This window comes from Chenopodium album, chromosome 16, assembly GCF_948465745.1.
Source record: "Chenopodium album chromosome 16, dcCheAlbu1.1, whole genome shotgun sequence".
In the NCBI taxonomy this organism is placed as follows: domain Eukaryota; kingdom Viridiplantae; phylum Streptophyta; class Magnoliopsida; order Caryophyllales; family Amaranthaceae; genus Chenopodium; species Chenopodium album.
Window position 1 is genome coordinate 11,134,829 of NC_137849.1, and position 25,365 is coordinate 11,160,193.

Below are 25,365 nucleotides of genomic sequence, written 5' to 3' on the forward strand. Positions count from 1 at the left end.
TTATCATAAGACAAAGCATTGACTTGTTCATTTTCATTATCATTACCCTCTTCATAATGGGATTGGGGTTGGGAATCATAATTACAAGAATAGGTATCATGGTCATATGACCCAGAATTTTCACAAAACAAACACCCATGTGGCATGTTATTAGATGTAGAAGGAGAATAGTTAGAATTCATACCTCTCCCCTTAGATTGGGAGGGATGCTCTTGTTGTGAAGTGGAAGTCTCTAGCTTTGCTTTGATAGATGTCATCTCCTTGCCAAGATTGGCTATTTGAGATGTCAAATTATTGATGGCGTTCAGGTGATCGACGGAGTAGACCGCATTCCCTCCTTTGCTTAAAGACTCCCTCTCTCCTTCTTGCCAATCCATGTGGTGTCTCACCACATCCTCAATTATCTCGATGACTTGCTCCTCCATTTTGTTCATAATCGGGCCACCCGCTCCCGCATCCAAGCTAGTCTTTCCTTGTGGGGTCAAGCCCCCATAGAAAATTTGAAGCACTTGATATGATGGAATGCCATGATGAGGGCACTCCCTTTGATATTCCTTGTATCGTTCCCATGCCTCATATATGGTTTCACTAGCCCTTTGACGGAAGCCTTGGATCAAAGCCCTTGCCTCGGCCGTCTTCTTTTGAGAATAAAATCTCCCTAAGAAAGCCGTGGTGACCTCGTCCCAAGTTCTCAAGGAGTTAGGCCTCACCTCCTTCTCAAGCCATTCAAGAGCCCTTCCTATCAAAGAAAAAGGAAATAGCTTTAGTCTCACAAACTCTTGAGTTACCCCATTTACCTTGATTGTGTTGCAATATTTCTCGAACTCGTTCAAGTGCGCAAGAGGGCTCTCATGTTTTGCTCCACTATATTGCCTCCTTTCAATCAAATTTATCATCGCGGGCCGAATCTCGAAGTCATTGGCTTGAGTGACGGGTGGAGCAATGCCGCTTGAAGCTCTATAAGCTCCCGGAGTTACCAACTCCTTTAAAGGTCTTTGAGGTGGTGGTTCCGCGTCACCCATTTGATCTCGATCCTCCTCGAAATTGGTCTCTCTAGTTGGGGGAGTATTGAACGGCCTAGAACCGGCTCTTTTTCTCCTTCTATAAGTTTGCTCAATCTCGGGATCGTAAGGTACCAAGATCCTGTTATGAGTTCTGCGCATACACTCTCAACAAACACAATTAGTACCAAGGCTACAAGTGTAGCCAAAAAGAAACAATCTTTTTAAAATTTTTATGGTTTATGGTGAACTAGACTCAAGTAATCAATTAGCAATCAACAACACCGCTCCCCGGCAACGGCGCCATTTCGATGGGCGTTAGAACGGTCGCTCATTCCACACTCAATCAAACACATTTATTAACAAACACCTTACAGACCAAGCATAATGACAAGTAAGAGTTCGGTCCACAAGGAACGGGATATGGTTGCTAAAGATCTTAACACTTAAGCTAATTCGAAGTCAATGGTGAATTAGGGTTCGTCAAGTAGACAAACAAACTATGGTTCTAAATCAATGGATTAAAGACACTAGGGAATGGGATCCACTCAACCAAGGCAATTAGGCAAATGGGGAGTAAAATAGACAAGATATAGCAAGGACTATATGTAAAATCAACCTTATGCAATGGGAAAACAACTCACACTACTAAACTTAGATTCCTCATTAGTCTAGCAATAGATGATACATAATCAAATTGCAATAAGTAATGACATACTCAATTTACACTTCCATGTCAAATTAGGCAAATCATGCTATCAAGCCCCTAAGTCAAGGGTAGCTAATCCTATCATGAAGAACTAACAAGCAATCTCATATAATCAATTTAATTGCAATACAAACATCAATGTTTCTCCCATATTTGCATAACTAACCCAAAAGGTTGAGCTTCACCCAACCCCTAGCAAGAAGACTACTCACAACTCATATTTATCAACATGCAATCAACAATTAGGGTTCTAACTACTTCAATAATTGGGGAAAAGTGGTTAACGATTGAAATAACTATCATCCAATAACAAATTACCAAGAACTAAGAAGATTTAAATAACATGCAAAAGCAAATGAAATCAGAAATTAAGTAGAAAAAGGTTGGAGAAATTACTAATTGGAGCTTGAAATTGAATAACAATGGAGGAACTTTTCTTCTACAATGATTGAGATTGAGAATTCCAAACTAATAATTGAAATCTAACTAATGATTTGAGAGTATTTATGTTTCTACAATTACAAACTAAGAGGAAGCACTAAAAACTTGCATGCCCCACAATTGAGCAAAAGGGGTATTTATATGACCCTCAAATAAAAAGGACGGAGAAAACAAGAGTTGGGTACGGCTACAGGGGCGCACGGACGTGCCAAGGCTGCACGTCCGTGCCACCCTAAGCACGACCGTGCAAAATCGGGCAGTAGCTTCAACTTGGGCCAAGTGAGATGCACGGCCGTGCAGCTTCTGGCACGGACGTGCTGGCTGACTTGCACGGACGTGCTTAAGCCTTGCACGTCCGTGCCAAATCAGGCAGTGGCTTGACTTGACTAGGACACTCTTGCACGGTCGTGCAGGACATGGCACGGCCGTGAAGCGTCTTCTAAGCCCTTTTCTTCACATTTTCTTCAGTTTTGCTCCTTTGTCACGGCTCCTAACCTCGGTTTATTATCCATATGCTTCAAATCATCGGTTTTTGGACCTAAAAACTCAACAAAAACACTAAAAACCCGTGAACCAAGGGATACACAAAAATTGAATGAAAATAGGATAGAAGTGAACCAAAATGCTAATATATCAAGTAAACAAGGTTCAAAAATCACCCTAAAATCGTATCAAATAACAAGTTATCAGGCTTCCAAGGGATTGGAAGTAACACTCTTCCCTACGGTGTTCCCTCTCTCCTTAGAGCATGCTTGCCAAAAATGGTTTTATTCTCTAGATGCCAAGCATACTGCAACTTGGCAAGATGTCACCGACAGTTTCATGAATCGTTTCAAGTGTTACATTTAAACCAGAACATCTGAACGTTAACTCTCCATTCTCAAACAGAAAGAGAATGAAGGCTTCACCGCTTATCTGAACAGGTGGAGGGAAACAGCTGCACTCTTGGTAGATCCCCCCAAAGAAAGAGAGATGGTTCGCCTCTTCATCCAGAACCTAACTTACAAGTAGAGTCAAAATCTCAAATTTCTCCCCTTGAACACTTTCAACGCTGTATATGACATTGGTATCAATATCGAGGATGAGCTAATAAAGACCGCTGGTGGTAACAATAATAACACTTGGAAAAACAAGAAGAACGACCTTCCTTCTTCTTCGTCTTCTAAGCATGAAAATACCACCAACAATATAAACCAAGTCAATCTCAATGACGTGTTAGCTCTTGATGCTCATTGCCCAAGAAAAGGAGAACTTAACTCCTTTAGGAATGACTTATGATGCAGCCTTTGATCGCCTTTACGGTCAAGGCTTGATCACACTTATTGGGCCATTTCCAAAGCCAAAACCTGAAGAAAGGAGTGCCAAGTGGAATCCCAATGCCTATTGCAAGTACCATCAAGGAAGGGGTCACTTTACCGAGCAATGTTGGAATTTGAAGGAAGTTATTCAAGATCTTGTTAATGCCAACAAACTTCCTGTCCCTCCAGGCGGCAAGAAATGACAACCAGCAATGAAGACAAGCGCACGGCGAGCCCTTCGTGTAGGATTTCATGATCTTTTTTCATTTCCTTTTCCCCATTCAAGTCTAGCATAGATTTCCATTTCTGTTATTTGATCATTGTGTTTGTTTATTCACCGTTTCCATCAATAATATGAGCATTATTCCTTTATATCTCAATCATGTCTTTCTTATGAAAAAAGAAAAAAAAATCGATTGCCGAACCAAACACAAGGTACACCAATGACTTGAGGCACCTTTGCAACCCTTTATTCCCTTTAACCATTCAAACATACATTCCATTTCTTCATCAACCACTTTGAGCCTCGTTGTGGTACCTAGTTTTTAGTGAACAAAGTAGTCCATGAAGGTTCCACTTAAGTGTCTGATAAGAGTTTTAATTAAAAACTTAGAGTCCCACCTTATTTTTTACCCAAATAAGGACGGATTGTAAAACAGTCAATTTTTAAGAAATAATACTAAAAACTAACTACTAACTCCATAAAATTTTAAGGCATAGTCTTGGGTTCGGGATTTAGGTAAGAGAATCGAACGTCTGGAACTCGTCTTCTCTTCCATTCTAAAGAACGGGCTCTTACTAATGCGTTGTTTAAAGTCAAGTTTTAAGGCATGTTAGTCACGTAAAATGATATAAGAATTAATATAAGGTAGGTTTGAGCATCAAAGTTGCACTACGTACCGATCATAGCGGGATTTGAATCCACTCACAGATCAAAACCTTCGTAGTTCAGACAGATGCCATGTTTAATAACCAATTCCATTTGGGTTTTTAATTTGGGTAGTTGACATAAACGTCATTTCTATAAGTGGGATTTTAATGATCTTTGACGGATTCACTCATAAAAGTAAAATGAACCACATTGGTTGAGGAAAATTACCCTGATTAGTGATCACCAAAAATGTCTTATGAACAAGACAATTCAACGAATGCATCCCAATTGACGACTTTTTAGTGGGTCATGGCATTTTTTGGAGTGAAATTGTAAGGGTTCACTATGTAATCTAACTTTAGGTTTTAAAATCACTCAATGGTAGTTTTTGTATGGTTTTAAGGGTTAGGAGTTTAGGCTTAATGGAATTGGCCAAATAAAACACGACACCTGTCAAGGCCTTACTTCCAAATAAAAGGGAACAATTGTATGGAATATTTCAAGCATTACCCCAAACTTGAACCCCACTGTGATCATACACTTAAGCATGGTGGCGTCCAAAAGGAAAGAAGCTAGAGCAAAAGAGTTGCCAACAAGTTTTAGGAACTTGTAAACCGTTCACAAGGTGAAGATTACACCCCTTAACGATCCATGAGATCGTCAACTCCAAAAGGTCTTGAACCAAATAGGGTTCGGGGATGAAGGTACAAATCCAACCTAAAAGAGATTGAACCTGCCCTAAATAGGCCTCTACTTCATTCTTCTCGTATTCATGTGCGCTTTCTGACTAGCATGCAAACATTAGATTAACCCTAAACCTGTTTATTTATGTTGGTTGAATTATTAATGCACAAATAAAACTATTATTGCCGATCACTTGAATTATAATCATATTAGCCCTAACAAGATTATTAATTATCTTATTAAGCGTGATTACAAGTACAAATTCCCTTTAAACATGCATAAAAGGCGTGATCAAGAAATAACAATAAATAATAAAATATATCAAGCAACATAATAACAATCATAATCATTAAAATAATCATGTTAAAGCATAATAATAGCAAGATCCTAGGCATGATACTAATAAGATTAATAACAAATCCTAGCATGTCACTAAGCAATAAAAACCAAAGCTTTAGCCCTAACATGATACTAACATGATATTAGAAAAGATCAAAAGGCACCCTAAACATGATACTAGAAAGCAATAAAGACATCCTAACATGATACTAGGAATTAAACAAATTTAAACATGCTTTCTAATAACAAAATACACGCGTTAGTAACTTCAAGGAAAATATAAAATCAACCAATTAAATTAAATAATGGAAATAGAGATTAGGGACCAAACCCTCAGAAATTATAACCTTTCACGTCTAGGGCAAAGGCAACTTCGAACTTGGCTAGGTGTGTCTAAATCTCGTGTATGCGGAATTTTGTTTGTAAAAAGTTAGAGAGATGAGAGCATAGAGAAATAGATGATTGATGATTGATGATGATTGTGAATGAATAAAAACGGAGGTTTAGGACCCTATTTATAAGAAAACAGTCCGAAAATAGGTAGAATTTGATAAGGAATAAAACTCCACTCTGTCGCTGTAAAACCAACCTTGTCGCCAGGCGACAGGGTCTGTCGCGTGGCGACAAGGCTTGTCGTGTGGCGACAGCCTGGATTCCTATGCGCTTTCAAACACAGAGTCCACTTATGAATCAAAATCGACTTGTAAAGTCCGTATGAAAACCGAAATCGTATTTTTCATAAAATAATATTTTATTCCAAATAAAACTTATCAAAATATAATTATTAATTCTAATTTTATTAAGAATAAAGAGAACCTTCTAAAGAATTCTAGAAGACTATAATCAATTCTAATAACTTTCGGAATAATAATTAACATTGGGCCCTCCCCTAGATCATTGGGCCGCATGTAAGGATCAAACCGGGCCCAGTTTAGTATTTTGGCCATAACTTCCTCATTATTCATCGGAATTGGGCTTATAATATATCATTGGAAAGATCTTTGCAAGCCCCATCCAACTACACTATTATTGGACCCTTGTCGTGGATCAAACTAAACTGGATTGACTGTTTTCATAAAATAGAGTTGTTTTTCGAAAACAGGAAGAAAGAATTTTTAAATAAAAACCAACCGCAACACTTGACCTTTCACACTTTCACCTCGTTCGATAATCATTCGACGCAAAAGGTATTCATCACTGGGTTTGGTTTTGGGGAGACACATTTGGGTGTCTACAGTGACATGCTAGGATTTGTTATTAATCTTGTTAGTACCATGCCTAGGATCTTGCTAATATTATTATGCTTTGATGAGATTGAGATTATTTTGATAATGATTGTTGTATCAATATTGTGTTGCTTGATATATATTGTTATTGCTTGATCACGCCTTCTCTTGCAGGTTTAAAGGGAATTTGTATTTGTAATCACGCTTAATAAGATAATTAATAATCTTGTTTAGGCTAATGTGATTATACTTCAAGTGATCGCCAATAATAGTTTTGTTTGTGCATTAATATTCAACCAACATAGATTAAACAGGTTTAGGATTAATATATTGATCATATGTTAGTCAGAAAGCGCACATGAATATGAGAAGAATAAAGTAGAGGCCTATTTTTAGGGCAGGTTCAATCTCTTTTAGGTTTGATTTGTACCTTCATCCCCTAATATCCAGTCATGGTTCCAGACCACTATGGAGTTAGCGATCTCATGGATCGTGAAGGGGTGTAACCTTCACCCTGTGAACGGTTTACAAGTTCCTAAAACTTGTTGGCGACTCTTTTACTCTAGCTTCCTTCCCTTTGGACGCCACCATAATTAAGTGTATGATCACAGTGGGGCTCAAGTGTGGGATGCTTGAAATATTCCCTACACTAACGATCCGACACAACGAATTAATTTGGAGGAATTAATGTGTCACTCGAGTAATTAATATTTAGACGTCGGAAATCGAGCTTGGAGCATCGAAACCGAGCGTCGTATGTCGAGTCGAAGTTATTAAAGACGAGACGGTAAAATCACTAATTAATCAATAATTTGCCAAAAATACCCCTAGCATTGGAATTGCCCAAGCAAACCGAGTGCTAGGGGCAAAATGTGCTTAGAGCACATAACTAGCATGCACCAAGCCACGCACATAGCAGCAACAGCCCGTATGTGCGTGCGTGGCCTGCTGCGCTTGTGTGCGGGGCAGGTGTGATAGGCCGTTGCTGCTTGCGCGCCAAGCACAACGCACCCAGCAGCAGCCAGCTAATAGCGTGGTGTGCTGGGCTGCGTGTGCTAGCACTGGCTCAGCAGTAGGCCTCGGCTAGCAACCCGCACTTGTGTGCGTGGCTTGCTGGGCCGAGGCAGTAGCATAAACCCAAGCAGCCACGACAGGGCCCAGCTAAGGCACAAGGCCGCCAGCTGGGCGCGCCTTGGTGGCCAAGGCTGGGTGCCACGTGGCAGCAACCAATTTAGGGGGTGATTGGTGTATGTGGCCGATTATGGGGAGAGGTTAGGGATCAAGTTTGGTCCCCCCCCCCCTTGCCTTGTGGTCCTTACTTAACCCCTCCTCTAAATGTGCCACTTGTTGAATAATTAGTTGTTGGCTATTTTCTTTTGTTTTTGATTTAAAAATAAAAGGAGAATATTAATTTTACCAACTCTCCCACATTGATGGGAGAGAAGATTTCACTCATGAGTTTCCCTATAAATACCCAACTTGGGGTATGGAAAAACTCACTTGAGTAAGAGTTAGAAAATGAATCTCCACTTGAGAGAAAACCTTTAAACTCATAATTACTCGAGTAGTTTTGTCGGACTTGGCTAGCCTCCAAGTAATAGACCTAGTCGGGGTCGTGTTGCGGGTGGATACCGTAGGAGGTTATCGCCCGTTGCGAGATTTAAGCTTTCTCAAGTAAGAGCTCGGTGAACGAGCGAAGCACGCTTCAAAGGTAATTTTGTCTTTCCTTAATTCTTGTTAATTATGTCTTTTGATTATATTAATTGTGAGTTTGATCTTGGCTCGGGTTTTATTTTCCGCGATGAGTCGGACTCATCAAAACCCAACATTGACATGACTTAGTTATACACATTTTTCTTTTTGTAATGTCATGACATTTTATAGCCTTTTTTTATATCATTATTAGAGTATGATTTAGTTACAATTTTCTTTATTTTATCAGTTTAAGTGTTGTAAAACTGATTAATTAGTTTTTTACATAAAAAACAAAAGAATTTATTATCAAGATCTTCATTATTACCAAAATCTTGATATTTACCATTTAAATCCTTGAATTACCTTTTATTTATTTTATTTTATTTACAAATTAACCCCTTTATTTTCCTATAGATACCCTCCTAATTTTCTCATTTTAAGACACCAAAAATAAAATCCTACTAATTCTCTCTAAAATTTCTCTATAAAAAGTTCTCCTCTAATCTTTTGTTTTAATTAATATCTCTCTAATTTAGCTTTATTTTTAAGTTATTAGCTTATAAAAAGCATCATCTAGTTAAGTTGTTATTTCTACTTTATTAAGTATTGTTATTATCTCTAAATCCTATAAAAAAAACATAAAAAAATATATTTTAAGTTCAAATATTATTGTTATTTATTAGCTTTGTAAAAAAAATAGTTTAATTGCTTAATTGTTCCTAGTCTATATTAAAACCAAAAAAAAGTTTATTTCTCAAGATCTAGTTTTATTAATTCAAGTTTATTTTCTTTAATCAAAAATCCAAAAATAAAGGTTCATTAGTTTTATTTTCACTAGCTTCTCTTAATATCTCAAAATTCTAAAAAATATCATTTAGCCACTCTTATTTCATTTTAATTAAGGAAGACTCATCTTTTAATCCTTGGTAAGCAAAAGGGGTCATCTAAAAAATAGCTACATCTAGCTCAAGGTATTATTTTCTACTTTTCTCAATTTCCTTAATTATTAGTATGCTAACTAATGTGTTTGTTCCCATGTGATGTTACCAATAGGAGTAATGACGGTATTAGGTGCTAAATTAGCCTTAAATCTTTCATTACTCCATATTAGAAAGACAAACCTACTAGTGAGGTGATAGGTTATAAAAAAGGGGGGGTTAATTGCATTTTGCATTTCATTTTTTTTATGCATTTAAAATATAAATTTTAATGCATTCATAAGTTTGTCTAAGATATATATTAAGAATACTTTTCTTTTTAAGTGAGTCTAAGGATCTAAGGAAGTAAGGGTTTATGTAAAGGATGTTTAAGGATAAAGTGTAACTTACCACTTCCTAAACATGGTTTATGTAACAGCCCTTACGTCCAGAAACAGTTCCATTTCTTTATCTCAAGTGATAGAATTTTTCAAGAGCTTTCCAACCATATCTCACAATAATTTTTTTTCAATTTTTCTATGATTTTTAATGATTTTTTTCATTCAACATATCTACAACGAGGAAAAGACACAATTTTCTTAATTACCTTCTTTTAAAAAATTAAATTAATTTGTTTTTAAGAAACTAATGGTATGAAACCTATATTACACTATAGTATGTAATTTTAACTTATGGAACTTTAATTATTTTTTTTTTTATTATTAGGATGTCTTAATTTAATCTAAAGATGACTTTTGAAATAAAAGAGTTTTAAGGAACTTTAATCTAGAGATGACTTTAGAAATAAGATTTTTAATAAACTTTAATTTTTGTTCTTAAATGATTGTTTTTGAGAAAACATAATCTTATATTAACATGACATCAGAAATAAATGATATTTTAAGAAACTTTAACTTTATTTAAAGACGATTTTAGAAATGAAAACTTTTATAATTTTATGAACTTTTTTTTTATCTCAAACCCTTTTCATAACACAAAAATAAATCATAACTTTGCATGCTTATTTTTAAGAATTAATGATAGTTAATATAAGGTTATGGCCATATTTCCAAACATGAGGTTAATATTAATTATTTAGTTGTATAAGGTTGTAACAATTATCCATCTCCATAGAGATAAGCCCGGATCCCATTATAATTACCCAATGGATAATTGACAATCGGATATGATTAAATAGTTTATTGTTGTAGACACCCAAATGTGTCTCCCCAAAACCAAACCTAGTGATGAATACCTTTTGCGTTGAATAATTATCGGACGAGGTGAAAGTGTGAAAGGTCAAGTGTTGTGGTTGGTTTTTATTTAAAAATTCTTTCTTTCTGTTTTCGAAAAACAACTCTATTTTATGAAAACAGCCAATCCAGTTTAGTTTGGTCCACGAAAAGGGTCCAATAATAGTGTAGTTGGATGGGGCTTGCAAAGAGCTTTCCAACGATATATTATAAGCCCAATTCTGATGAATAATGAGGAAGTTATGGCCAAAATACTAAATTGGGCGCGATTTGATCCTTACATGCGGCCCAATGATCTAGGGAAGGGCCCAATGTTAATTATTATTCCTAAGTTATTAGAATTGATTATAGTCTTCTAGAATTCTTTAGAAGGTTCTCTTTAGTCCTAATAAAATTAGAATTAATAATTATATTTTGATAAGTTTTATTTAGAATAAAATATTATTTTATGAAAAATACGATTTCGGTTTTCATACGGACTTTACAAGTCGATTTTGATTCATAAGTGGACTCCGTGTTTGAAAGCACGTAGGAATCCAGGGTGTCGCCAAACGACAGCCTTGTCGCGTAAGACCCTGTCGCTTGGCGACAAGGTTGGTTATGCACCGACAGAGTGGAGTTTTATTCCTTATCAAATTCTACCTATTTCCGAACTGTTTTCTTATAAATAGGGTCATGAACCTCCGTTTTTATTCATTCACAATCATCATCAATCATCTATTTCTCTATGCTCTCATCTCTCTAGCTTTTTACAAACAAAATTCCGCATGCACAAGATCTAGACACACCTAGCCAAGTTCGAAGTTGCCTTCGCCCTAGACGTGAAAGGTTATAATTTCTGAGGGTTTGGTCCCTAATCTCTATTTCCATTATTTAATTTAATTGTTTGATTTTGTATTTTCCTTGAAGTTACTAACGCGTGTATTTTGTTATTAGAAAGAGGTACGAGGCATCAAAGTATATAATCTTATTGCTCTATTCTTGTAGAAAGCATGTTTAAATTTGTTTGATTCCTAGTATCATGTTAGGATATCTTTATTGCTTTCTAGTATCATGTTTAGGGTGCCTTTTGCTCTTTTCTAATATCATGTTAGTATCATGTTAGGGCTAAAGCTTTGATTTTTATTGCTTAGTGACATGCTAGGATTTGTTATTAATCTTGTTAGTATCATGCTTAGGATCTTGCTATTATTATGCTTTAACATGATTATTTTATGATTATGATTGTTATTAGGTTGCTTGATTTATTTTATTATTTATTGGTATTGCTTGATCACGCCTTTTATGCATGTTTAAATGGAATTTGTACTTGTAATCACGCTTAATAAGATAATTAATAATCTTGTTAGGGCTAATATGATTATAATTCAAGTGATCGCCAATAATAGTTTTATTTGTGCATTAATAATTCAACCAACATAGATAAACAGGTTTAGGGTTAATCTAATGTTTGCATGCTAGTCAGAAAGCGCACATGAATACGAGAAGAATGAAGTAGGGGCCTATTTAGGGCAGGTTCAATCTCTTATAGGTTGGATTTGTACCTTCATCCCCGAACCCTATTTGGTTCAAGACTTTTGGAGTTGACGATCTCATGGATCGTTAAGGGGTGTAATCTTCACCTTGTGAACGGTTTACAAGTTCCTAAAACTTGTTGGCGACTCTTTTGCTCTAGCTTCTTTCCCTTTGGACGCAACCATGCTTAAGTGTATGATCACAGCGGGGTTTAAGTTTGGGGTTAATGCTTGAAATATTCCCTACAGACACTAAACAATAAAAATTAAAGCTTTATCCCTAACGTGATACTAACATGATATAAGAAAGCAATAAAAGCACCCTAACATGAAACTAGGAATTAAAATAATATAAGCATGCTTTCTAAAGAAATAGAGCAATAAAAAGTACTTACTTTGTTGCCTCGTATCTCTTTCTATCAAAATAATACACACTTTAGTAACTTCAAGGAAAATATTAAATAAAACAATTAATCAAAGAATTGAAATAAGATTTGGACCAAACCCTCAGAAATTATCAACCTTTCACGTCTAGGGCGAAGGCAATTTCGAGCTTGGTTAGGTGTGTCTAAGACTCGTGAATGCGGAATTTTTATTTGTAAAAGGGAAAGCTTAGAAAAGGGAGAAAGAATAAGCTATTTCTTGAGAGAAACGAAAGATGATTGTTAAATGATTGTCAATGTCGGTTGTTGATGATTAAAAACGGGGAAATACGACCCTATTTATAGGAAAAATAGCCTGGAAATGATCAGAAAAGACCCTATTAAGAGTAAAATTGCCTCTGTCGCAGAACGATAGAGTCCAGCGCGACGCGGCAGCCCTGTCGCTGTGCGACAGGCTTGTCGTTGCGCGTTGACTTTGTCGTTTTGCGCTGATTCACGCGTTTTCAAAAAACCTGCACGGAATTCTTAATCTAATTAAATTCAATTAACAACGTACGTACTTATCTTTTAAAAATCAGATTTAATCTCTTTTAAAACACTTGTTTTAATCCAAATAAAATTCTTTATTTTCCATAAAAGATATAATTATTATTCCTAATCTCATTAGAAATCAAAACAACCTTCCAGATTATTCTAGAAAATTAAAATCAATCCCAATAACTTTAGGAATATTAATTAATGGGCCCTCCACTAGATCATTGGGCCATAAAACCATTTCAGGCCTAATTTAGTATTTTGGCCATAACTTCCTCATTATTCATCGGAATTGGGCTTATAATATATCGTTGGAAATCTCTTTTCAAGCCTACTCCAACCACACTATTATTGGACCCTTATCATGGACCAAACTAAATTGGAATGGACATTTTCAATAAATAAAATACATTTTCGAAAATAGAAAGAAGAAATATTTTATTAAAACCACCACATCACAAGAATGTCCACACTTTCACTTCGTTCGATAATCAAATGACATGAAAGGTACTCATCACTGGGTTTGGTTTTGGGGAGACACATTTAGGTGTCTACAGAAGTCCCCACTTTGACTGAGTTTGGAGAAACGCATGTTTTGAAAACAAAAGTCAAAGTAGCGATAGGGACGGAGAATGATTCAGAACGTTCTGCGATCCCAAATCATTCTTTTAACACCGATACCTGCAAACTAGCGTTAGTCAAACAGATAAAAGAGTTAAGAAACGTGTATCTTGCACCGTCTAGTACACGTCTCTGGGGTAACTGATTTTGTTGTATGCTGTTGTTGTCACGACCTTCCACAAGCTAGGGGACATCTCCTGAAGACTGCTCCGCTTGTAGCTGCCTTCAATTTCTGCTGTGACAGTCTTCCACATCTTAGGGAACACCATCGAAGATTGCTCTGCTTGTAGCACTCTTCTGTCGTTTTGTGACCATCTTCCACAAGCCAGGGAATATAATTGAAGATAACTCTGCTTGTAGTCGTCCTCAGATTTTTGACAATTTCTCACACCTTAGGAAAAACTTGTCGAAGATAGCTCTGCTTGTAGCCATCTTCAGCCTTTATGATGATTTTCCACATCTTAGGGATTATCGTCGAAGATCACTCTGCTTGTAGCAATCCCCTATTTTGGCATGATAACCTTCTTTGGAAAGCTATCGAAGATCACTACTTGTTGATCTTCAGTTTGCTGGTGCTTTGTTGTAATGCTTACTATGTTGTTGCTTGTAATTTGCTGTGCGTTTGATGTTTGTGTTTGCTTTGTGAACCAATATCTTGGTGCTTGCGATGAGCCAATGCTTTAAGCTAAGTGAGACGATCGTCATCATGTCAATCACTTACCGTGATTGTAATCGAGCTGACTACTAATCATGTCAATTTGCTTATAGGGGCTAACTGGCGTACCAAGGAACCCAAAATTTCTTCATGAGGTTCGCATAAATCAATATGGGGGCCACAAATTGTGTCGCTGAGGAAAGAGAGCCAACGATCCCTTTACGCACTGTCGCAGCGCGACATCCCTCTTGTTTCGTGCTGGAGTCGGGTTTTCCGAATTTAAACCCCTTCATTTCGCTGTTTGTGCTTCAATTTTGCTCGGTTTCGCTCGAAACTTCTCCTTGCTCGTTCTCCTTCGTTTCTCAACGAAATTCACTCAAATATTTTGCAAATCAAAGCTCTTGATCTCTAGTTTTCTGATCTATGTAAGTTTTACTCAAACTCACTTTATTTTGTGCGAATTTTGTGCATGTTTGCTCGCGGTTTTCCGGAAGATTCGGAACTTATATTGCTTAATTCGCATTGTTTGTCGAATATGATGCCATGAATTTGCTTGTTTATGTTTGTACATCACCTTAGGAGTGTTTTGAGACTTGTTTAACTCAATTTGGTGAAGAAATGAGCGATTTGCCATTGTTGAACTCCTTGAGTTCGTGAGAACAATGTGACTTGTTCTTCATGTTTTTGCTAGCTATTCATGCCCAATTTGTCACAATATTCGTCCTAGTATTGCAAGAAATTGTTTGATTGCTTGAAAATGCTATTTTGTTCGAATCAAAATCATGCTCTGTTTTAGTACTACGTACTCTGAACATAGTATCATGGGGCTAGGCGAACCTTAGATACTATAGAACCTTTGATTCACTGTTCTTGCATAATTATCATGACTCGACGACGCGATTCCGGCTCATGCTCTCGTGGGGCTCACCGAGAGGACAAGCCTGTCGATGCCGACGAGGGTACTTCCACCAATTTGGGGGAGTTCCTAGAGTGGGATGGGCGTACCTGTACTTTCCACCCCAGTTTCACATCTCGGAGCGAGTTCGTCTCGGGATGACTGACGAGCGAGTTCGTTGCCATGGCTCGGGCAACGACACCATAGGGTTAGCTGTAGGAGTCGTACTTTCGCAATAACAAGGAGTTGCGTGGGCTGTGGGAGTCTTGTGGTCTGACTCCACTGTTGCAGGCCACTCAGGCCCTGTACTCTTTATCCTCGAGTCGTTTTCTAATTCGAGCCTTAGTGGAGTTCTTTTGGGACACCACAAACACCTTTCATTTTCCTTGGGGTGAGATGACTATCACTCCTGTCGACTTCACTCTCATCACTGGACTGCTGCGTTTCCATTTGGCAGCGATATCACCGTTTTCTCTCCTGACGTAGAGAAGCTACTCGGTCCTATCGTTATTCGAGCTCACGGCGAGGCTCGGCCATTGCAGATTAGTAGCCGATGTATTCGTCGGTCCATGCTCATAGAGGCCTTTCGAGATGATTCGACCACCCCGGAGCAACGGGTGCGCATCTTTATTTTGATTCTTTTGTCAGGGACTTTCTCTCCTGACAAGGGTAGCCGAGTGCTACTCTACTACCTGCTTGCTCTTCGCGACCTTCGTATGGTCGGGACATATGATTAGGCCAGCTTGGCCTATGTTGACTTCCTGCTTGGATTGCGACTCGCTTGTCGCCATTGCAAGTTTGAGGAGTAGGTCACTCTTTCTAGTTTTTGGAGGATCGTAGAGGTATACCTTGTTTATCTCCTTACTAAAGTTTACTTTAGATATGTGTTAGCACTTTCTGACACTTCTTTGTCATTTATAGGTCTGGTTCTACAAGTACTTCCCGTCTCTTTCACCGGCAAGGCCTTCGCCTCAAGGGCTCCCTATTGCTGCTTGTTGGGGTGGCCGTTACAATGACCAGACTGCTACTGCCCGTGTTCGAGAGTTGATTCTTCCGGTATGCTTTGCTTAACATTTTTGTTCTTTTTGCTGCTTAGTAGGATCCTGTCTCATAGGTGTTCATTTTGTAGGGGCCTGAGGTCTAATTTCGGCCATGGGCTAATTTTGACCTTCCTGTACGGGCTGTTTAGTATACAGCTCAGTGTCGCTATTTTCAGGGGATGTATGACGTTGTGGTGTATCTGGGAGAGAGAGTTGCGATTCAGCACTTTTCCGAGTCTTTTGTGCTTCCTGCTCGTCCCCCACAGCATATGTTGGACTAGACGGACATGGGGTCCATTTTGGTGGATCGCCAGCTGGTACGGATTGGCAGTGTCATATCCATTCGAGCCGGAGTTATGGCGAGAGCCATATGCCGCGTTTGGCTCCACCTCCTTGCATATCGGAGGAGGCGTAGGTACATTTCATATCTTTGATTTATTGTCTTGATAGCCCCCTAACAAATTTTAATCGCCTAGATTTTATTTTAACAGGCTACAGCAGCGGCTAGGGAGTTTGTGCCTCCACCGGTGTCTATCACCTATCAGGGGTCTTTCGGCCCGGTCGAGGAGATGATTCCTCTGGCCCCTGAAACTTGGCGCTTGATAGAGGAGTCGATACCTCGCCACCAGACCTCGGTAAGTCTTTCATTATCTTTTTTGCATACATGTTCCTTGATTGATTCTGACTTTATTACTTGACAGTTCTCACGGGAGGTGATAACGAGGATGGCGAGAGCCATGGACGCCTTTCGTTATCAGCTCGTGAGATTAAGTCATCGACCTAGGTGTCGTCGTGGTGATGATGGCATGGAGGTATTTCTTTTGACCTTATTGCTTACTCTATTTACTTATTTTTTTTCCATGCTTGACTTGACTTGATTTGTTTTTTTTTTTTATTTTTTTATTTTTTTATTTCAGCCTGTTCCTCCGACACGCACTCGCACGAGACCCGAGGATCGGAAGGAGATATTCGGATCCGATTCGAGGCGCCGACGTACTTCGGCAGGGAGCCAGGGTGGTCGAGCGGAGTCGGACCACACTATAGTAGTAGAGGATTCCGGCTATTCGTCTAAGGGTGCTTCAAAGAGGACGGCTGGCCAAGGAGGCGTGACATCGACTCCTTCAGCAGGTGGTGGGACGTATGAGGTTGGCTCATCGTCGTAGCAGCCACAGCAGCCTCAACAATTGGGAGTGCAGCAGAAGGGTGAGGCAAGATGGAATGGTCCCACCCTTTCGATCCCGACCACCAGCGATCCTAATGCTGGTGAGGGGTTGACTCCTCGGACTGTACAGTTCTTTGATATGTTTGGGGTTCCTCCTCATTTGCGTCCTCCGTCGTCATAATTGTACCTGTATATATTTTATTTTGACTTTGTAGGACTTTGCTTATTTTGACTTTGACACTCATATTGGACATATTGAATATATATCCTATGATTACTATGTCTATTTTATCTTTTGCATTTTTATTTTTCATTTTGTGTGCATATGAGTGTGTGAAAAGTGATGTGTCCAATTTATATAGTATTTTACCCCCGTCCCTTGGTCATAATTAGTAGTGTTTTTGGCTCTTTAGAGCCACTTTTATTACTAATTGGTGGTTTCTAGTGTTTTTGTAGTTTTGCTTGAGTTTTGTAGGAAATTGCATCTTTAGAGCGTTTTCCGGGTTTTTCATGGAGCAACTACGGACATTAGGAGGACACGACCATCTTTGAAGCCCAGGACCGGTTAGAGCCGGTGATTAAGGGCTCGGTGTGTGATACCGGGGCATTTGGACCAAGTATTCAAGACCCAAAGAGGAAATCCGGATTGGGCCGAAGAATCAAGCCCAATCGAAGTCCAAGCCTCGAGGAAGAGACCGGGCCCGATCGGGCAAGCTTACGCCCAATCGGGCGGGCGCGTAGTCAGAGGCATTAGAAAAGGCAGGCCCGATCGGGCGGCCCTTCGCCCGATCGGGCGCGTGTTTTTGAGGGTTCAAATTTGTCGAATTATTAGTTTTTAATTAGGATTGTTTTTTAGAGTTGTTTAAGTACGATTTTAGTACGGAATCTTGGGGGGACCTTCTCTTTTAGACTTTCTCTCTCTACTTAGATTATTTTCTCTCTCAAAAATTCTCTGAACTTTGTTCTTGCTCAACTTTGTAATTCCATCTCTTGTTTCCTTCAACTTTGGTAACGATTTCTTCTACTTTAATCTCATTTATTTTATTTTATTTCGTTCATCATGTTTCCTTTAATTGCTTTGTTTAGTTTATATTTAATTATGTCTGAGTAGTTTTCTTTCTAGGGTTTATGGGAATCCATAAATAATATGAAGGGGTAATTTATTGTTGTTGATTGTCAATGCTTGATTAATTTCCTATTGATTGATTTAATGCTCTATGACTAGATTAGGCCTGATCTTTTATGCATGAGTTTGACAATATTGATTCGAGATTCGAGAGATGAGAATTGATGTTTAGGTCTAGTTTCAATAGGCAGGTTAATTTATAAATGGTTAAGTCGAGATTTGAGAGATGAGATTTAATACCGGTAGATTAATTTTGTGATTGTAATACGTAGCGAAAGCCCTTTATGATCTGATTAATTGATGCATTGATGATTGATTATTATGTTTTACCCTGGAATATTATTTATTGGTGAACCTATGCCCTAGGTCTTTTATTCCTTCCCACTTTCACTCTTAGTAGTTTAATTCCCTTTTACAATAACAATTTGGTTACTTGATAATTTAGATTATATTGATTAATTAGGAATAAATTAACTCGTTTCACTGTGGTTCGACCCTTCTTCCCTATCTGCATAGTTAGTGGATTTAGGTACTATTTTTGATTGGGTGATTACGACTTTAGCCTGTCAAAAAGTGTGACTAATTTTTGCGCAAAAATTTCCGTCATTTTTATTATTAATGGAGGGTATTCGACTTTCTCCCCCAAAAAGATAAAATGAAAAAATAAAGTCAAATTTGACTAGAAATGAGCTTAAATTTAATTAAACTCAAAATAATCAAATATGGGATAAGTGTTTGGAATAGGTTTGCCAAAAACAATGTTTGGATAAGGCTTTGAAAAGAATTAAAACCGTACAGTCAAAGTACGAATCCGAGTCAAAGTCGGATAACATATGGTCAGCGAAACGCGTAATTCTGATGCGGGAAAGATTAAACCGTCGCGGCGCGATGTCCCTGTCGCGGCGCGCTGGGTTTATTTTTCTGAATCCTTTAAAGGATTCGATTTGAATCAGTTCTGTTTATAAATAACCCCCAAATCCATCGATTTTGGTATAATTCGAACTGAAAAAATAATCTCCTCTTTAATTGAATCAGGAAGAAATCCAATGCCATTAATTGTTGGAGAAACAATGCTTAGCCTAGACGATCTAAAAAGAGATCCAAAAGCACCTCTTCGAGGCTCTCCAAGTTTATTACAGGTAGAAATATAATTTTGTATAGTAATACTTAACTACTTGCATTGAATTTTTGCAGGTATGACTAATGGAGAGACTTGAATTAATCAGTCCTCCTGACAATATTGAAAAATATACACCAAATTACTTTGTAAGGAGGAAGAAACGCTTTTACATAAAGATGGGCCGCCGGGAGTGGAGTGGAATCTTTGAAACCTGTGACTTTGCTATCAAGTGGATTGTTCCTTGGTGGAAGATTGAGAAGATGGTTGGTGTCAATAGCCAACCTTTTTGCCGTCTTCCTAGCTTGTCCAAGTTGACCTTTTATTACCCTTCTAGAATGAAGAGACAATATGGAGTTGCTCAAACCATTCCCTCCGGAGATCTTCGTCGCCCTTATGAATTTCCGGTTTCATAAGACATAGAGCGGTTTGATGACTATTATATTGGTGTGCTAGACCTTTGTGGGAAGTTGTTACCCAAAAGGTTCCTCCTTCTTTATCTAGGGATGTGAAGCAATGGCTAATTGGTAGATCTCAAAAGGACAAGAACAAATTCCGAAAGTTGAGCAAGACCAATGTGAAAGATCGCCTAGGAGATAAGAAAATTTCTCCTAAGGAATTCTTAGGTGAGAGAGTTGAATTCAAGACCCCTATCATGCCTACACTATAAGAAATTTGACTTTGGGCAACGACTAAACTCGAAGCACAACATGAATATTACGTCGCCCATACTCTTGGGCAACGAATTGGGCCTAGACATGGGTTTGAAGCCCAAGGCTCGAAGCCCATTATATTTTGGGCGATGAATTACTAGTTCGTTGCACAAGATCAGTATGTGCAACGCATTGGTTAGTTGCCCATGCACTGTCTATTTCGTTGCCCTTAATGTTTTGGGCAATGATATTACGCATTGCCCTATCTTTGATATTTTAGGCGACATATTACTTTTCGTTGCCCATGAAATTTTAAGGCAACGAACTTATTCGATGCCCCACCTTTGGTACCACCCATAGTCTTTTGTGCAACGCCTTTACTTGTTGCCCCATACATGTATTTTTCGCTGCCCATAGTACTTTGTGCAACGAATTTACTCAATGTCCGTATCTTTTGTTGGTATCATACAATGATTTTTTTTTTGGATGGGTAAAGCCTATTTAAAATCAAGTTAATCTGCATATAAATTTAAATATTTTGAATAATGACTATGAAATAATTTATTTTATAAATAATATATTAAGGAAACGTGCAAATTATAAAATAATCCCACTTTGTCAACAAGGTACATGATCCATTTAAAATAACATAAATATAATACTATTTACAAACTTAATTAATTACATCGGCCCTTCTCAACGTTGCTCATATAATTCACCTTCAATAGTTGCGAACTTGTGATCATCCATTTTTCATTGCTAGCCCATGTTATTCCTATGTAAGTGAAACATAAGTTAGTAACATTAAAATAATTATTGAGAGCATCCTAAGTTAATGCTACAATTGCAAGAGTTCTTAAAGGAAACAAATGACCTTTGCATTAGCTTAGTGGCTTTAATTTTGATCCTAATAATGAATATCTTGCTTCTATCAGGATATATGTTACGTACACTGAATTGATTAGTTCTTGATATAGGTCTTTTGATCTTAATAATCAATACCATAACTTACTTACTTAAAAAAAAAGCCCAATCATCATAGCACATCTGGCAACCACTGGTAGGAAGATAGTTGTGGGGCTTTTATTTAGGGAAATCATGAAAACAGGGAAATAAGTACATAAAGAAAAACCCTTTAACAATGGAGATGAACTAAATAGCAATAGCAGCAGCTTAGAATGTTACTTATAACAACAAAAATTGGCAGAATCCGATCCTACCAATATCTGCGTAATTAGTTTCTCCATAATCCTGGCAATTTGCATAATCCAAACTCACAAGGTACACTGTTATTTCATAATTTAGACATATCAACAATAACTTCTTAAAAAAATTGTTCCACCCCAAGTTCTGACTAAACTAATGAAGCAATGAAACAAGTTCGGCACAATGCTCTACTAACAAAAAGAAGGTCGTGGTTAAGATTGAAGAGAAAGACAATACCAATAATGGATGATTTTCAATTACTTATAATGTTTAATATAATAAAATTAGGACCTCTTAATAATGTTAGTATTTTAAATACAAAATAAATTGTCTACATTATTAGTTTTTCAATGACTATAATATATGGAGTGTTTCTTTGAACAGTTTTATCATAATAACATGATAATCTTATTAATTTTATATCTTTTATTTTGTATTAATAGTATGATATTTTGAATGTGATAATCAATGAATATAGTTTATATTAGATTCCTTAACCATATGACACACTAATGATAATAGGCCATATTTTTTTTTATACATAATGGACATTTAATTGCAGATTATATCAACATATATATGACGTTTTTTTTATTATTTATTTATTTTTATTTTTTTCACTTTGACCATATATTTTTACCAATGTACTAAAAACATTTGTAGCCATGTAAAATATATTTGGATTGGTTTTTATTTATATTTTCATATATTAATAATCTTTTGTATTTCTGAATAATATAATTACAAATATTATTGGTCAAAGTTTAATATTAACATGTGTGTCAGTTAAAGTGTTGCATTTAATATGAAACGGAGGAATCATTCAATAAAAAATGGAATATTCTAAGTATTTTATTCTACAAACTACGTCATCTACATACAATATAATGTTAAAAGGTTTGAAAATTCTCAAAATATTCTAGATATATGCACATGCAAGGTAAAATAAGGAAATTATAACATAAAATATCTTAGTATAAAAGATATCAAAATGAAATTATGTATGGTATAAGATATAAAAATAAAGATAAAAAAAAAACTTAGTATAAAATATCTAAGATCTGGGATATCATTTTTTATTTTTTATTTTTTTGAAAACAAGATCTAGGATATTTTAAAACCTAAGATAATTTTTAAACAAAAAATAAGGCATATTCTAAGTATACTATTTTATAAAAATATTATATATGAATCAAAAATAAAATTTTAAGTAAGGTAAGTTATTAAGTATCAAATATCTTCTAAACAATAATATGTTACAAATAGCGCGTAAACATGCTAGGTAAGATTAAATAAAGAAATTTATTAATTATATGGTTAATTGTCTTTTATTTATTCCATTTGTCTCCCATATTAAGTATCAAAAATCCTAGAAGAAATTTATTTATTCCATTTGTCTCCCATATTTATATAATATAATATGACTTCTCTATATAGTAGTTTCATGTCTATGAACTAATTCTTATAACTTAATTATTGAGAGTAAATTTAATTCATGCATGAATCTTAATTGAAACACTTTATTAATCAAATTTGCATTATATAAAAGATTTATCTATGGATCCAAATTTTGCGAAATTTGCAAGACTAAGGAGGAAGGCTATTTTAACAAGGAAGCGTCAAAGAAAAGAAATTGATCACTCTGGTACTTTTTTCAATGCCCATAACATCTCTCACATACTCAAAATGAAAGAAGAACACTATTTACAAGTACATATATATGATCAAAGCTAACATTTAATTTATTGATTTAGGCAAGCAACAAAAACAAGGCTACAAAGAGAACATTCATTTAATAGTGGTTAGAGAATCCCTTTGGGTGACATTTTAAATGGTCAGGTCCATCATATTTTGATTAACGTTTTATAAAATTTTACATACTTTCCTTCTAATTCATCAATTAATTATTAATAATCTATAAGTATGTGATGTACGTAGTATGAATTTAGCTACATTTTGTGGTGGATGTGTAATAGTGTATGAGCTAAAATTTATATGTGAAATAATTTGTTGATAATATATGCAAATCCTCACGTATTGTATTTTTCCATGAAGCAAGTCATATTCACAACTAAATTCAAAGAAATGATGTTTTCATCCAATATGATGGTACTCAAGCCAAGAAAAGGTCTACCACTAAATCCATCAGAAGTAGCATCACATCATTTGCTTCTACTTCAAGTTCGGGTAAGTAATTAGATTTATTCAATTGTATGGAATAGTAACTTTTAAACTTTTTTTGCAATACTCAAGGAGATTTTCTACGAAATAGTAAAAGATAATTTAGCGACTAATCTATGCTAATCATCACTATTTCCATTATTTCATGAAGCGAATCATGCTCACAACCCAATTCAAAGTGATGGTGCTCCAAACAAGATAAGGTCTAACCTTCAAAGTGATGGTGCGGCTCAAGATAAGATAATGTCTACCACAAAATCTGTCACAAGTACTATGTCAAATTTTGCTACTACTTCAAGTACCGGTAAGTGTAGGGAATATTTCAAGCATTAACCCCAAACTTGAACCCCACTGTGATCATAAACTTAAGCATGGTGGCGTCCAAAGGGAAGGAAGCTAGAGTAAAAGAGTCGCCGACAAGTTTTAGGAACTTGTAAACCGTTCACAAGGTGAAGATTACACCCCTTAACGATCCATGAGATCGTCAACTCCAAAAGGTCTTGAACCAAATAGGGTTCGGGGATGAAGGTACAAATCCAACCTAAAAGAGATTGAACCTGCCCTAAATAGGCTTCTAATTTATTCTTCTCGTATTCATGTGCGCTTTCTGACTAACATGCAATCAATAGGTTAACCCTAAACCTGTTTAATCTATGTAGGTTGAATTTAATGCACAAATAAAACTATTATTGGCGATCACTTGAATTATAATCATATTATCCTAAACAAGATTATTAATTATCTTATTAAGCGTAATTACAAGTACCAATTCCCTTTAAACATGCATAAAAGGTGTGATCAAGCAATAACAATAAATAAGAATCAAGCAACATAATAATTATCATAATAATAATAATCATCATAACAATCATAATAATAATCATATAGCAAAATCTAGGTATGATACTAACAAGATTAATAACAAATCCTAGCATGTCACTAAGCATTAAAAATCAAATCTTTAGCCCTAACATGGTACTAACATGATATTAGAAAAGAGTAAAAGGCACCCTAAACATGATATTAGAATTAATTATTAGGACTTAAAAGAACCTTCTAGAGAATTCTAGAAGACTATAATTAATTCTAATAACTTTAGGAATAATAATTAACATTGGGCCCTCCCCTAGATCATTGGGCCGCATGTAAAGATCAAACCGGGCCCAGTTTAGTATTTTGGCCATAACTTCCTCATTATTCATCGGAATTGAGCTTATAATATATCGTTGGAAAGCTCTTTGCAACCCCATCCAACTACACTATTATTGGACCCTTGTCGTGGACCAAACTAAACTGGATTGGCTGTTTTCATAAAATAGAGTTGTTTTTCGAAAATAAAAAGAAAGAAATTTTAATAAAAACTAACCGCAACACCTGACCTTCACACTTTCACCTTATTCGATTATCATTCGACGCAAAAGGTATTCATCACTGGGTTTGGTTTTGGGGAGACACAAATGGGTGTCTACAGAAGCCCCCACTTTGACTGAGTTTGGAGAAACGCAAGTTTCGAAAACGAAAGTCAAAGTATCGATAGGGACGGAGAATGATTCAGAACGTTCTGCGATCCTAAATCATTCTTGTAACGTCGATACCTGCAAACTAGCATTAGTTAAACAGATAAAAGAGTTAAGAAACGCGTATCTTGCACCGTCGAGCACACGTCTCTAGAGGTAACCGATTTGTTGCATTTGCTTTTGTAACAACCTTCCACAAGCTAGGGAACACCGCCTGAAGACTGCTACGCTTGTAACTGCCTCCAATTTCTGCTGTGATAGTCTTCTGCAAGCCAGAGAATCCTATCGAAGACTGCTTCGCTTGAAACGATCTCCATTGCCTTGTGA

The 25,365-nt window shown here is 36.6% G+C and overlaps 1 non-coding gene across 1 annotated transcript; it reads left to right on the forward strand.

Annotated features, from left to right (window-relative positions):
- Nucleotides 1–522: 522 nt before the first annotated feature.
- Nucleotides 523–628, forward strand: LOC145587203 (small nucleolar RNA R71). The gene has a single exon (XR_014101225.1). It is a non-coding gene; the product is annotated as a small nucleolar RNA R71 (small nucleolar RNA).
- The last annotated feature ends 24,737 nt before the right edge of the window (nt 629–25,365 follow it).